Below are 13,672 nucleotides of genomic sequence, written 5' to 3'. Positions count from 1 at the left end.
ATTCCCCATTAGGAACCTGAATTCATCCATGATTTTTACTTTTGGTAGCTGCCATTTACTTTAACTGCTATATAGTATTTCATTGTATAACAAATTTATATATCCATTCCATCATAATGCATGTCTAGGTTATTTTCAATGTTTTGCTATTACAAAAAAAAATCTTGCTAAATACATTCCTCAGCATCACATTAAAGAAAAATGAATGCAAAGTGGTATAAGCATTATGGAAAGTGGTATGGAGATTCCTCAGAAAACTTGGAATGGGACCACCATTTGACCCAGCTATCCCACTTCTTGGTTCATACCCAAAGGACATAAAATCAGCATTACAGTGATGCAGCAGCCACATCAATGTTTACATCAGCTCAACTCAACAATAGCAAATCTATGAGACCAACCTAGGTGCCCTTCAACAAATGAATGGATAAAAAAATGTGATATCTAAGTGTGTGTATATATATATATATATATACACACACATATATATGCTAGAATAATACTCAGACTTAAATAATAATGAAATCATGGCATTTGCCAGTAAATGGATGGAGTGGGAGAATATCATACTAAGCGAAAAAAGCCAATTCAAAAAAACCAGAGGCTGAATGTTTTCTCTGATATGTGGATGCTAATTCACAATAAGGTGAGGGGAGGCTAGGAAAGAATAGAGTTACTTTAGGTAGAGAAGTGAAGGGAGGGGAGGGGGTCTGAGAGTCTGAAGAAGAGTAGAATGAATCAGACATTATTACCATATGTACATATGTAACTATATAACCAGTGGGATTTTACATCATGTAAAACCAGAAGAATGAGAAATTATACTCCATTATATATTATGTATCAAATTCTACTGTCATGTATAAGTAATTAAAACAAATAAAATATTTTTAAAAAGATTAGTTCCTCATGGAAAATCCCTGATTATAGGTTTGTGCATCTTCAATTTTACTATATAATCCAAAATTGCTTTTTCCAAAATAGTTTTGTCAATTTATGCACTATAAAAAAGTATTGTCTGCTCTATATCCTTGCTAATACTTTTAATTACTTTGAATATGATTTCAATTTCATTTATCTTGCTGCTAATGGGATTAATATTCATTGGCCGTACTTGCATTCCAACAAGGAACAAATGAAAAGTTAAGATAATCAGAGGGACATAGGTGAACCCAGGACTATCATCCAGAAAGTTGTTTCCAATACTAGGCCCAAAAAGACAAGTGGAAGGAGAGGTTCCTGGAAACCCAGAATATCCTACAGGTTAAGGGCTGTTCTTTGAAAAAAAATAGCACAAGTGAGGAAAAGAACAAGGAAAAGGAATATTCCAGCTCCATTCTCTTTCCTTCCAATCTTCTGCCAAATCTTCAACAGGAATCCCCACTGCCCAAATTCAACTGGGAGAAAGAGGATTACGGAGACCCCTCTGATAATAAATAGTTCATGGAGGCTAGGATCCTGTGGCAGAAAGCTGGACTTTAAAAAATTCAAAGTAGGTATAAGGCAAACAAAAGATATGAGTAATTTGGTCTCTTATATGACATACCTATTCAAGATTTTTGTCCATTTTCTATTAGATTATTTATCTTTTTCATATTAATTTACAGGAAGTATTTATGTGAACAATTATTCCTACTGCAAATAAGATCAGTCTTTTTTTAAATCCTCATGATTCTATTTTATTTTTTCCTTGCCTTACTGTGTTGGCTACAGCCTCCCAATACAGTAGTAGTGATACTTGTCTTTTTCTTTTTAGTTATATTTTCAATGTTTTCTTCATTAAATATGTGTTTAGTATAAAGTTTTTTCAAATGGATATTAATATTTAGCAAAACTCTTTCTGCTTCTACTAAATTAGGAGGCTATAAAATACAAACCCATAAGCCAAATACAGCAACTCTAACCTATTTTTGTAGTACTATTTTGTGGAAAAATAGCCACTCCTATTTGTTCAGTACGTGGGTTGCTTTCACACTAGGTTGGCAGAGTTGTTTAGTGCCAAAAGAAATCATATAACCTGCAAAACTGAAAATATATACTTTCTGTCTTGGTCTTTGAAGAGAATGCTTGCCAAATAGATAATTATATACTTTTTCTGTTGGTCTGTCAATGTGGTTTCTCTGGATTTCTCAGTTTGTCCACTTCACATTTTTTCTGTCTTTTATTTTTTTGTTCTCTTTCCTAGGAAGCTGATCTTTCCTGAAGTTGAGCTCCCTCTTCCTCTTGATTTCCCATGGGGACTGCCAAATAAACAAGAGCCAGAGATGAAAAGGTGGCAAACAATAGATCACGGTTTTGATAGTAGTTGTCACATCTCTGACTTTTTAGTTCTGGTGTGGTTACACCTTGTCCCCTAGCCTTATTGCTCACTAGGCATTTCCTCTCTGTCCCCCTTCAGGCTTAGAGGATTCTATCTATTGGTGGGCACCCATGTCTCCTATAGGTTGCTTATGAACATGACTTGTAGTCCTCCCTCCCTCCCTCCCTCCCTTCCTTCCTTCCTTCCTTCCTTCCTTCCTTCCTTCCTTCCTTAATTTCTTCCTTCCTTCCATCCTTCCTTCTCCCTCCCCTCCTCCTCCTTCTCTCTCCCCTCAACCTCTTTATCTTTTTTTTTTTTTTTCATGCCAGAGATTGAACCCAGGAGCACTTAAGCACTGAGCCATACACCCAGCCCTTTTAATATTTTTTTCTTTTTAATTTTGAGACAGGGTCTCATTAGGTATCATTAGGTCCTATTTAGGAACTTGCTAAATTGCTGAGGTTGTATTTGAACTTGTGATCCTCCTGCCTCAACCTCCTGAGCTTCTGGGATTACAGGTGTGCACTATTGTACCTGGCCATGGTTTCCTTTTGAACAGTTCCTTAAATTCTCTTCAGTTAAAATCATCTGATGTGTTTCATTTTTCTTGTCAGGCATCTTTTTAAAATGTAGTCATTAATTATATTAATGACTTTTCTAATATTAAACCAATTTGACATTTTTGGAATCCACTCAATTTAGTCATAGTGTACGCTGTTTTGTTTGTGCCTATGAATATGTGCTCATGAGAGAATGACATTTTGCTTTCTTGTTTTATCACTTTTCATATTTTGACATCAATATTGCATCATCCTCATGACATGAGTTAAGGAGTGTTACTTGTTTAGACCCTATGAATAATTTGTGTAAGATTAAAATTATGGTTTCTTGTAAAACGGCCTGGTAAAATTATCTGACATTTTTTCTTGAACTATTTCATAGGTGAAATTTTTTCTACAATTTATCTATTTAATTAATGTTTTTAAAGAGACTTATTGGAATATTTAAATATCATATACCTTTTAAATATTTATATTCTATATGGTTATAATCCTTTTTTTATGTCACAATGTTATTTATAAATTCTTTTTGTTAATCTTGCTGGACTTTTCTCAACATATTAGTTTTTTCAAAGAATCAACTTTTGACTCAATTCATCTTGTCATTTTATTTTTATTTTCTACTTCATTAATTTTCAGAATATTTATGATTTCAAAGCTTTGGCTTTCTTTTGGCTTATTCACCTGTTCTTAACACCTCAATGAATTGGATGCTTAGCTCATTACTTTTTGACCTTTATTTCTTTTCCAATATAAGCACAAAAGTCAGAAAATTTCCTCTACACAGGTTTGCTGCATTCTGTAAAAATTTTAAAACAGCTTTATTTAGATATAATTCAAATATTATATCATTCACCCACTTAAAACATATAATTCAATAGTTTGAGTTATATTACATTATTGATTTCTTTTATTTTTAATTTTATTTTTATTTTTAGATATACATGAGAGCATAATGTATTTTGGTATATTACGCATACATGGAGTATAATTTATTCTAATTAGGATCCTATTTTTATAGTTGTACATGGTGCAGAGTTACCCTGGTTATGCATTTAAATACAAAGCTAAGGGAGTGGAGTTTTGGCTCAGTGATAGAGCGCTTGCCTACCACTGATTAATTCTATTGTCCTTCCTATTCCCCTCTCCCCTCCCCTCCCTTGGTTTCCCTATATCTAATCCAATGGACTTCTATTCTTTCCCTCCTCATCCTCCCTTGTTGTGGGTTAGCATCCACATATCAGAGAGAACATTCAGCCTTTGTTTTTTTTTTGGGGGGGGGGGGCGGGGATTGGCTAATTTCACTTAGCATGATATTCTCCAGTTCTATTCATTTACTGGCAAATAGATATTAGTGAGAATATTTCATTCTTTTTTATGACTGAGTAATATTCTTTGTGTATATATACTACATTGTCTTTATCCATTCATTTGTTGAAGGACACCTAGGTTGGTTCCATGCTTGGCTATTGTGAATTGAGCTGCTATAAACATTGATGTGGCTATGTTACTGTAGTATGCTGATTTTTAAGTCTTTTGAGTAAACTGAGGAGTGGGATAGCTGGATCAAATGATGGTTCCATTCCAAGTTTTCTAAGGAATCTCCATACTGCTTTCCATAGTGGTTGCACCAATTTGTAGTCCCACAAGCAATGTATAAGAGTACTTCTTTCTCCACTCTTCACCAACATTTATTATTACTTGTATTCTCTATAATTGCCATTCTGATTGGATTGAGTTGGAAACTCAGTGTAGTTTTAATTTGCATTTTTCTAATTGCTAGAGATATTTGAACATTTTTTTTCATTCATATTTCTTTTTCTGTGAAGTGTCTGTTCAGTTCCTTTGCCCATTTGTTGATTTATTGATTGGGTTTTTGTTTTTTTTTTTTTTTTTTGCTGCTAAGTTTTTTGAGTTCTTTGTATGACTGGAGGTTAGTGTTATGAGGTGCAGGTGGTAAAGATTTTCTCCCTTTCTATAGGCTCTCAGTTCATGTTCTTGATTGTTTCCTTTGCTGTGAAGAAGCTTTTCTGTTTAATACCATCCCATTTATTGATTCTTGATTTTACTTCTTGCATTTTGGGAGTCTTGTTGAGGAAGTTGGTTCTACTTTTTGTTCTAGTAAGTGCAGGGTTTCTGCCTAGGTCCTTGATCCTCGTTGAGTTTTGTGCAGAGTGAGAGACAGGGGTTCAATTTCATTCTACTACATATGGATTTCCAGTTTTCCCAGAACAATTTGTTGAAGAGGCTGTCTTTCCTAAAGTTTATGGTGTGTCTAGTAGGAGATAACTGAATTTATATGCGCTTGTGTCTGCGTCTTCCATTCCTACCATTGTCCTTCATATCTGTTTTGGTGCCAATGCCATGTTGTTCTGGTTACTACAATTCTGTGGTAAAATTTAAGGTGTAGTATTGTTGATGCCTCCTGAATAATTTTTAAATTACTGATTTTTAAAAATTATGGTAAGATACATTTAAATGACCATTTTAGTTATTAAAAATGTACAATTCTTTAGACATTAATTACATTCACAATGTTAAGCATTTATTTATTTCCAAATAGAAATGTTGTAATCATTAACCATTAATCCTCATTTTCCCCTCCCTACTCTCAGGTAATTGCTAATCTACTTTGTTTCTATGAACTTGCCTATTCTAGATATTTCATATAAGTGGAGTCATACAGTATTATTCTATTTATGGTTACTTGGATTATTTCCAATTTTGACTATTGGCATACAGCAAATATCTGTTCAGGTCCCTGCTTTCAAGTCTCTTTTTGGAGGTATTAAATCCACAGGTGCTTTATCACTGAGCTACATTGTAGCCCAGCCATTTTTATTTTTTAAGACAGGGTTTCACTAAGTTGCTTAGGGAGTCACAAATTGCTGAGGCTGGCCTCAAACTTGCAATCCTCCTGCCTGGGCCTCCTGAGTTGCTAGAATTGCAGGTGTAAGCCAAGATGCCTGACTTTAATAAACTTCTTTACTCAATTTTGTGTGCTGAATTGTAATTCTTTTTTTAAAAAAATATTATTTATTTATTTGATTTTATTTTTTTAAATACATGATAGCAGAATGCATTATAATTCTTATTATACATATAGAGCACAATTTTTCATATCTTTGTATATAAAGTATGTTCATGCCAATTCATGTCTTTATACATGTACTTTGTTTTTTAATTAATTTATTTTTTTTGCATTACATTTCTTTTTTAATTTTTTTAAATTGTTTTAATTAGTAACACATGTAATTCTTTATATATTCCAGTTAGATTTTCTAAAAAAAAATGACATCTCCTGTAACTACTTCAAGTAAAATGAGTGATAGTAAACATATTTTGTGATTGATCTGGGTTAAAGAAGACTGATTTAGTGGTATTCATAAAGGCCAGGAAGATTTGCAACCAAGTTGCTTTAAGCTATGAACAAGTCAAATTAACCATCATTGTTTATTCATCACATACAACTGCAAAGTGCATAATATACACAATGTGCGTGTGTGCGTTTATGTTTGTAAGGATGGAATTCTACACTGACAAAGCAAAAATGTGGAATAAAGAACTGCCCATAAACCCAAAGGCTATAGTGTTTATATTACTATACAGAAAGGAAGTATAATGTTCGTAGAGCACAACCATTCCATGTAATATTTTCCTCCCTACTATATGAAAGTGGTACAGGGGAAGGAGTGAAAAGAAACCAGACTCTTTCCTTCAGTCTTTCCTATATTCCATTTCAACATATCTCAGAACAGAAGCCTCATGGAATTGGCTCTCTAGTCTGTTTCTCATAAATTCCTTCAAAATTTGCATAGGGTGCTGGGCATGGTGGCTTACAGGCTTTTAAACCCAGCAACTCAGGAGGCTGAGGCAGAGGGTCATAAGTTCAAGGTGGGCCTTGTCAATTTAGTGAGGAGCTAAGAAACTTAACAAGGTCTTGTCTGAAAATAAAATTAAAAGAGCTTGCAAAGTAGGTCATCATACATAAAACACAAGTTCATATATAAAGAAGAAATGATAATAGCCACATGGTTTAATAAGATCACTGTCCAAGATTGTTCTTTAAGTTGTGGATTATGATTTTCCAATATTATTAGAGTAACATATCTGAAGAAAAGTTCAATAACTGTAAATATGTACTTTGATAAATTATTATGAATGGAACACATTATCTATGCAATCACTACTTAGATCAAGTAATAAAATGTGACTACTGTCTCCAAAGGATTTCTCATGTTCCTTCCCAATTTCTAGTATCTCCTTACTCAGCAAAGACAATCTGAATTCTACAGTATAGATTACTTTTGCTTGGCTTTGAACTTTACAAATCATATACCATATAGTCTTTTTTATCTGGCTTATTTGGTTTGATGTTTTGTTGTCTCTTCCATGTCGTTTAATATTTCTGTAGTTTATTTCATTTTAAGATGGAATTTTATCATCTCAAATATGTATAAAGAAGTGAGATCTTGGGACTGGGGTTATGGCTTACTCAGTAGTAAAGCACTTGCCTATTATATGTGAGGCACTGGGTTCGATTCTCAGCACCACGTATGAACAAATAAAATAAAGGTCCATCAACTAAAAAAAAAAAAAAAAATGTGATTTGAAGTTTCTGGCTTAAGAAAGGCCTTTCAAAAAAAAAAAAAAAAAAAAAAAAAAGCGAGATCTGCTAAGAATCCTGTAATAGCCACTTGTGAATGTCATGTCATGAATGCCAGTTTTGTCTTTTTCTTCCAGTAAATAAATTGTTCCACTTACCAAAAAGAAAAAAAAAATTAAATTGAAAGTTTGAATAGGGAGGTGATAAGATAAAGAAAGTTCCCTGGGCTCAAAACATCTTAACTTCTAAACAATTTGTGGATGGGTAAATAAAATAAAGGAATCAGCATTAATGATAGTAAATAAATAAAGAGTTGAGAAAGACGCTGAGGGATTAGAGGAAGTAGAGGAACCATTTGTTTTGGGCCTAAAGCTCAGGGTAAGCTACTCACTTAAATACTTTTAATTTGATGGCGTTTAATTGATGTTTGCCTATTTAGTATCAATTGTAACCTTGCATAAAACTAACATTTCTCTCTCACTAGTAGTGCATTTGTAGAAAACAAAAATTTAAAAGTAGTTTGTTTTTAAAATGATTTTTTTGGTTTTTAGTTATTAACAATGGTTATAAACTATAAAACTGAAAGTGGCCAAGTCATTTTTAGATCTTTAAATAAAATATTCTGTTACAGCTTTCTACACAAACAGGCAGACAGAACAAAATTATCGTTTTCAAAGCTTTAAGATACAGGTCCTAGCAATATGTATATACAAAAGACTATCTATGAAAATTTAAAATCAAATACTAGTGAAGAAATGTATTCATAAAACTGTTGGTCATTATTCACTATCCTACTGGAGTAAGTAAATTCTAGGAGGGCAGGATTTTTGTTTATAATCGACATAACTTCAGTGCCAGAAACATACCTAGAACTTGCATTTAATACATACCTTTTTTGAGTGTATGAATGAATTCCATAGACAAAATGTAGTGATTTTCTTTTATAAATTTTAATGAATTATTTTTACATGATCATGTAAGAAAATTTTACGCTTGAAATGTTAATCTTGTTTAAAAATAACTTCAAAGAAATCATTCTCATGCAAAATATTTTTCCTTGTAACTAAGCATCTCTATTTCCTTCTAAATCATGTTTTTACATATTCATAAAAATTCCACAAGGTGGCATAAAAACCTCATAAAGACACTTCCTGATTCTTTTTGGCCAAAGGTTTTAGATACAGAAAACTTCCCTTCAAGTCAGGTAAGAGGGACACTTCTTGAGGAGGAGGAGGCTGTGTCCTGCTCTAGCTTATGCTACTCCCTGTAGGCTAAGATCCTTTGGCCCAAGGACACATTCCTCTTCAACAGAAGCTCTTCCAGGGCCTTTCTGGTCTGTCCTAGAGAGTGAACAACTGGAAACTTCATTCCAAAGGCCTGGGCTAGTGAGCATCTCTGCAGGGGTAGGGTCAGTTGTCATAGGCAGGGGATGAGTTAAGACAAAGACAGTCCTCTTGAGACCAGCTCCTTAGGGTTGCCACTCACTGGTGTAGGGCTTTAAGGAGTCCACAAATTCTAGGAATCTTCACAAGGTGTATTTGCTGAGGTAGGAAGGTTTTTATTAGTGTGATTTACCTTCTAAATATTTAGTATGTGGTATATGGACCTCCATCTTCACCCTTGACTTGGTCTTGCAAACACTACAGGTAAGACTGTGTGTATAAAATCTGTGGGTATTTTCAGTGCATATTTATTTACTTAAAGTCTGTATTTGGAATCTTTGCATTAGAAATTCCAGTCATAAAAATCAGCATTCTATTTGAATAGCTAGTATTGGCTATTTATCAGGGAGTAAAAATAACTTTGATCATAAATTTCCAACAATTAAGTTTGCAAAAAAGATGAGTGTGACAGCTTTTACAGCTATTCATTAATATTCTGACTCTCCTGCTTCCAGAAATATGCTACAATTGTACTTACCTGTCCTTTAGTCTTAAGTGCGGCTATTTTTTTTTTTAATCTGTGGTTTGGGACTTTACTGATATTTCATTCACATACCATCAATTCAACTTTAAAAATATATATATTCAGGAGCTTCATGAATAAGTATCAATCATGATCTGGATCTAATGCTGTTTGGATAAAAAGGTAACTTTGAAGTTGTTTCTATAGCTGCTTTGTATCTTAATATGTTGCTGTAGAATCCAGAATTATTTTACTACCCTCGAAGTTTATGTGCCAGCTTTGAAGTATAATTGACAAGTAAAAATTGCAAACATTTACAGTGTATAATGTGATGTTTTGATATAAGTATACATTGTAAAATGATTACAAACTAATTAACATAATACCTCACATAGCTAACGAGTGCACTTGTGTGTGTGTGGTATGAACATTCTTAAATGTCTCTTAACAATGCAATATTGTTATGGCTACTGTGCTGTACATCAGACCTCTAGAATTTATTCTTCCTACTTATGTGAAACTGTCCCCTTAAACAAACATCTTCCCATTTCCCCAGCTCCCAGCCCCTGGCAAACACCATTTTGCTTTTATTATTTTAACTCTCATAGTTTTCACATGTGAGTGAGATCATGCAATATGTGTATTTGTGTGTCTGACTTATTTCTCTTATTTCATCCACACCTAACACGAACCCAGGGGTGTTTAAACACTGAGAACATATACTCAGTCCTTTATATTTTAGAGACAGGGTCTAAGTTGCTCAGGGCCTTGCTAAGTCACTGAGGATGGCCTCAAACTCTTGATCCTCCTGCCTTAGCCTCCCAAGCCTCTGCGAACACAGGCATGTGCCACTGCATCCAGCAAATTCTCATTTTTTAAGGCTGAAAAATATCCCTTTGTATGCACAGATATCACATTTTCTGTACCCATGCATTCACTCATGGACATTGTTGATTCCAGTGTTGCAATGAATATGGGAGAACAGATATCTCTTCAAGATACTGATTTCAGTTCTATCAGGTAGTACACCCAGAAGTGGGGATTGTGGATCACAGTAGTTTTGAGGAACTTCAATACTGTTCTTCATAATGGCTGCACCAATTTACCTCGTCACCAAAATGTACAAGGTTTCCTTTCCACATCAACAGTTATTGCCTTTTTTATAATAGTCTCTAACAACTGTGAGATATCTCATTGTGGTCTTGATTCATATTTTTCTGATTTGTGATGTTGAACATTTTTTCATATCTGTTATTCATTTGTCTTCTTTGAAGAAATGTCTATTCAGGACCTTTGTCCAATTTTTAATCAAGTTTCTTTCTTGCTACTGAGTTACTTACATATTTTGAATACTAACTCCTTATCAGATGATGATTTCTCCATTTCATTTAAGTAAATTCAACTTCAGATGCTTTATCCATTCTGAGTTGATTTTTTTTATAAAGTACAAGAATTTGCATTCTTTTGTATGTGGATGTATACGTTTCCCAATATGATTTGCTGACGACTGGACTTTCTGTATTGTGTAGTTTTGGAATTTATGTTAAGGATCAATTAACCAGAAATGCAGAGGTACATTTCTGGGCTCTCTATTCTGTTCCTTTGGTCTACATGTCTGTTTTTGTGCCATTGCTATGTATATTTGACAAGTTGCTTTTCTCTTGCTGGCTGCTTTCAAAATTGTCTTTGACTTTTTAGAATATAATTGATACACTCTGAAAATTCGTTTAATACATCTGAAGTGCTTTGGGATTCATGAATCTAGATAGTCATTTCCCTCTTCAAATATGGGAAGTTTTCCTTACCTTTCTGTTTTGTTGTTCCTTTTACAATTCCCATATACATATTTTGATTCACTTGAGGTATCCTTCTCTTCTTCACTCTCTTCTGATGGGAATTTCAAATGACCTGTATTTGAGATCATTAATTCTTTCATTTCTTTGATTCTGTTGTAGAAATTCCCTAACACATTGGTTTTTCAGCTCCAGAATTTGTTTGGTTAATTACCTTTTTTTTCCATGTATTGATTCCTCCTTTTTTGTATCTCATGGAGATTCTTTTAGATAAGTCATTTTGAATTCTCTTGTCAGGCAGTGTGTGTGCATGATTTTATATATCCTTTTCTTTAGAGTCATCTATTGGTGCTGTCTTTTGCTTCTCTGTATAATGCTTTCATGATTATGCATGATCCTTGTAGTCTTTGTTAGTATCTGTGCATTTGAAGTAGGCACCTCTTTCATTTTTATAGACTATGTGGAAAGCCCCGATTCTGGGTTGGCTATGTGGTAGCAGCTTCAGGTAGGCTGACTTAGCACCTAGGTTCACAGGGGTCTGGCTCCATGGAGCCAGTCTAGTATCAATGACTGCTTGGGAAAACCTGAACTCTGGACCACAGGAGCCATCCTGGAGCACCCTTGTAAACTGTACAATTCAATAGGATTTTAGTATACTCACACAGTAAACCATCATCACTAATTTTAGAACACTGTTAATCACCATAAAAGGAAATCTGTATACATTAGCAGAAAGTGACAAGTTCTGACCATTGTAATATAAGAAAAATGTGCATAACATCACAACAAGTCTTTTAAGACCTAGTGCTTAGTTCACCATGTTACCCTTTTTGTCATGTGGAATGGTGTCACTCTAGGGGTGGAGCACTATCACACATTTAGGAGTGAAAATAAAAATGGAGGCAAGAACGATATTGGCCAAATTATACTGATATATCTTGTGCATGTATGAACATGCAACAACAAATCCCATCATTATGTACAACTATAATGCACCAGTTAAAAAATGTGGGGAAAAAATGGTGACAAAGTCTTAATGAACCAAGAGGGAAGAAATAAAACTTTGCTGTTTCAAGTCACTAAGTTTTTGGAGTAGACTGCAGGAACAGAATAATATATACATAGGATAAAGGTTTGTTCAATGAGAAATTATTTAGAGGTGGGATTTTTTTCAACAGTTTTAAGTTTTGTAATTCTAAAATGACTCTGATATTAATTGATCTCTTAAAATGGAAAAAATAAAAGACTGTCTCAATCAGAAGATCACTGAAGGAAAGTCACCTCATTTGAGATAAGAAAAGGATGCAATCACTTATATTTATGAAGGAGAGGATACAATATGAATTCTGAATTTCATCATGAACCTTGCTCTGCTGATGGGAGCAAGATAGGTATCTCTGTTTAATATAACTATGAAAATTATGGTTTCTTAAAGGTTCTTTCTAGAATTCTACCTGAAACTTATTATTTGGACTGTAGATGAGGTGCTAGACTGACCTTTCCCCCACTAATCAATTATCCTTCAGCCTATATTAGACATTAGTTAAATAAGTATACCCCAAATATTCATTTTCAATATCACATAGTGTGAGATATTTGATAATGACCTTAAGATAGACTCTATTCATAACAATGCTACAGGTCTAGTTTAGGTTTTTATTACTCATCTTCACAACAAAATCCTATCAATCTATCAAAAAAAAAAAGGGCCTTTTTTTCTCTCTCATCCTCTAATCTTCTCCTTACAAACTTTCAGATTAAATATTTCTAAAACAGTTCTTATCATGACATGTACCTATGCAAAGACCTTCATTAGTTTTTGCTCTCAGAAAATAATTTTGCTAGGCATCTGTATTAGTTTTCTAAGGCTACTGCAACAAAGTACTACAAACTGGGTGACTTAAACAACTGAATTTCATTGTCTCAACAATTCCAGAGGAAGAAGTCTGAGATGAGGGGCTTATTTTGGAGTGTTGTATGGAACCCTTTACTCTAGCTTCTATGGTTTGCAGTCAACCCCTGGGTCTGTGTCCAAACTTCCTTTAGGACTCTGGTCATATTGAATAATAGCCCATCTTAGTTCAATAGGCCTCATCTTAACTAATTACATCTGTAATAACTCTATTTCTAAATCAGGTCACATTCTGAGGTTATGAGGGTTAAGGACTCCTTCTTAACTGTATTCAAGTTCTCCACAAGACTTCCTACTTACTTTTTCATCTTTATCTTCCATATCAAGGCAGTGAAGACAACTTCTGCATATAACTGAAATACTTTTCTCTCTTTGTACACATCTTTTGCTATAATTCTTTTGTACTCACTCACCAAATACTATCCATTTTTAATGACTAGCCTGCATAATCCTTTTTCCATGAGGATAAATCTAAGTTTTCTATCCAGAAACATTTTTTTTGTCTTCACAGGTATATTATTTGTACTTGTCTTATGGAATTTAGCAATTTTCTTACTTATAATTTGAGTTGTACATGTCTTATATGGTCTATATTCC

This window comes from Callospermophilus lateralis, chromosome 5, assembly GCF_048772815.1.
Source record: "Callospermophilus lateralis isolate mCalLat2 chromosome 5, mCalLat2.hap1, whole genome shotgun sequence".
Lineage (NCBI taxonomy): Eukaryota > Metazoa > Chordata > Mammalia > Rodentia > Sciuridae > Callospermophilus > Callospermophilus lateralis.
This window is presented reverse-complemented; position numbering follows the sequence as displayed.